The sequence below is a fragment of the Gnatocerus cornutus genome, unplaced genomic scaffold (assembly GCF_029298725.1).
Source record: "Gnatocerus cornutus isolate USDA-ARS CGAHR unplaced genomic scaffold, icGnaCorn1.1 ctg00000386.1, whole genome shotgun sequence".
NCBI classification, from domain to species: Eukaryota; Metazoa; Arthropoda; class Insecta; order Coleoptera; family Tenebrionidae; genus Gnatocerus; species Gnatocerus cornutus.
Window position 1 is genome coordinate 16,108 of NW_028275701.1, and position 3,051 is coordinate 19,158.

The 3,051-nt window shown below is 42.5% G+C and overlaps 1 non-coding gene across 1 annotated transcript; it reads right to left on the minus strand.

The window, feature by feature from the left end:
• Positions 1 to 2,276: 2,276 nt before the first annotated feature.
• On the minus strand, positions 2,277 to 2,396 carry LOC148165310 (5S ribosomal RNA). Its single transcript, XR_015771586.1, has one exon. It is a non-coding gene; the product is annotated as a 5S ribosomal RNA (ribosomal RNA).
• Between the last annotated feature and the right edge of the window lie 655 nt (positions 2,397 to 3,051).

The window sequence follows — 3,051 nt, forward strand, 5'->3', positions numbered from 1 at the left end:
AGGTGTGTTGAAGGTCTTCCTCGAGAACGTCATCCGTGACGCCGTAACTTACACCGAACACGCAAAACGTAAGACCGTCACCGCCATGGACGTCGTCTACGCCCTGAAACGTCAAGGTCGTACCCTTTACGGTTTCGGCGGTTAATTTTATCATTTTATGACGTGTATCCGCATCCTCAGAGGAATAACAACAAACCCCCCGCAGGCAAGCAAACAAACAAACAAAAAAAAACGGTTCTTTTCAGAACCACAAAATAAATCAAACGAATTAAATATGTTGCTCAATTGTGTGTTTGTCTTCAAATCGAAATGAAAATCGTACGGAGTGAGTGATCATTTTAATTTGTGATCCAGGCGGCGACTTTGACAATTTTGACAGCAGTTTTAGGTTAGAATGACCATCGTTAAAAGAACGTTTTTGCCACGAAGAGTATATTTGAGGTTATGTCCAATATGGGGTAGAGTTACTCTCCTCAGACGTGACTTGAAACAAAATCTCATAGCAAATAAAACGATTGATTGTAGTATTACGGCTCACCGCTGACGACTGCTGCTGCAAGAAATTATCGAGACGGAGAGCACGTATAGGCGACCGGTGTGTGTGTGTATGTTCTTAACAGATTAATGTGCGAAATGTGAAGAAATTTACGACGAATCGGAATGTTTCTTGAATTAGATAATCAATAAATTATTATAGATAGAGTTGTCGAGTTCGTGCTTTAGTCGGGCATTGAATTTTTCTAAAAATTACGATGAAAAGTCGTAAAAATCATCTTTCTTGGTTGAATGTAATCGAAAATCTTCCGTTCAGTCTACGCTCGTATAATGAATTAATTGATCGGTTTAACTTTAAAATATCTAAAAGACTTTTTAACATGATTCTCATAGGTTGTTGTATTTTGGCGAAAAAATCAATTCGTTCGAGTTGAATTTTTGGCCCTGAGAAGGGCCGATGTGAAGATGGTTTTTATAAAAGTTTTTGTTTTTCGTTCGAGATGACGGCGGCGAAGAATTAAATTTAAGGCTTCTTTTCGGTCTTCTTGGGCAACAACACCGCCTGGATGTTGGGCAAGACACCGCCTTGGGCGATGGTAACGCCGGAAAGGAGCTTGTTTAACTCCTCGTCGTTCCTTATAGCCAATTGAAGATGTCTCGGAATGATACGGGTTTTCTTGTTATCTCTGGCGGCGTTTCCTGCCAATTCGAGAACTTCGGCGGCTAGATATTCCATTACGGCCGCCAAATAAACGGGAGCACCTGCACCCACTCTTTCGGCGTAGTTTCCTTTACGCAGAAGACGATGAATTCTGCCGACGGGAAACTGAAGTCCGGCACGACTGGAACGAGACTTCGCCTTTCCCTTCACTTTACCTCCTTTTCCTCTTCCGGACATGTTGTTATACGATATAAACAGCAAAACACCTACTGCGACTGACACGAAGCGCACTGACAAACGTACGGCTTGAAATAAATGCCGAACGCGGCGAAGGCTAGAAATTTATATGGTCGGTACAGCGCCATCTCGTTAGGGCAATGGTCGAACGACGAACTAAGGCGGAGCGCCTGTTTGTCGCTCGCTCGTTATAAATAGAGGGATTTTAGGTGTGCGGCGTTTTAGATCGAGTATACTCGTCGTAACGTGCACGTCGTGTCTGTCTCGTTTTCTGTTTTTAAACGTTTTTTTAACTCGACGACTAGAAGAGAATGCCACCCAAGACCAGCGGTAAGGCGGCCAAGAAGGCCGGAAAAGCTCAAAAGAACATCTCGAAGAGCGACAAGAAAAAGAAGCGCAGGAGGAAGGAGAGTTACGCCATCTACATTTACAAGGTGTTGAAGCAGGTCCATCCCGATACCGGTATCTCCAGCAAGGCTATGTCTATCATGAACAGTTTCGTGAACGACATCTTCGAACGTATAGCTGCTGAAGCCAGTCGCCTCGCTCATTACAACAAACGTTCGACCATAACCAGCAGGGAGATCCAGACGGCGGTGCGTCTTCTTTTGCCCGGTGAATTGGCGAAGCACGCCGTTTCTGAAGGAACCAAGGCCGTCACCAAATACACCAGTTCAAAATAAATCCTCCTCGAGCAGCTTGGAAGTTGGTTGGAAAAAAAAGAAAAAAAATCGGTTCTTTTCAGAACCACAAATTCAACTCGAACGAATTAAAAATTTTCGTCTTCATACTATATAAGTTCATGAGAGAAAATATAAATAGTGAAAAATATATTTAAAAAAAGTTTGACATCAGAAATGTTAATAAAAAAAGAAAAGAGTAGAGACAACGGCACGCGGTGTTCCCAAGCGGTCACCCATCCAAGTACTGACCGCGCCCGACGTTGCTTGACTTCGGTGATCGGACGAGAACCGGTAGTTTTCAACGTGGTATGGTCGTTGCCTGGTAAAATTTTCCAAGATGGTACGTTGACGATTTTTTGTGATTGTTCGATCGTTTGGATGTGACATTTTTCGATGGTACACATGTCAGAAAATGTACAAGATTTAAAAGAAGAAAAAAAAAAAATTTTTTTTTGCGAGTCGTTTTTTAGTTTTTTTTTTGCGACAAAATGACGAAAAAAAAAAACTCGTATGAGGCGTTAAATTAAATTGTTCGTTTGACGATCTCAACGAGTCACTTGCGATTAACGTAATTTAAAATTTGAGAACTTACTTACTCACTTGCTTGCTTAGATGGAAATAGCACCCACTTGAAGTAAACGCCGACACGGACCGGAGATGAATAAACTCCGAACGGACGGGGTTAATTCATGAACTGACCGTAGTACGGTCGAAGGTTCGCCGCCGCCGCTACCTGCTTTCTTTCTTAGAACTGATAACAGAGTTGGTTTCTTTGTCTGTTCATTCATCGAAATTCCCACCACTCTGGCCGGGCCGGGCGGGGTGGGTGTGTGTTGTTTCATGATTTGTTCTCTTCTCGATTTATTCTTTTTCCGACGTCGTTCGATTCATAGAGATGTTTTCGTCGAAAGTGTGGTCGCGTTTACATTGCATTAAAATTTAATTTGTTCCAGTGCGACGATGAAACAAGAAAAA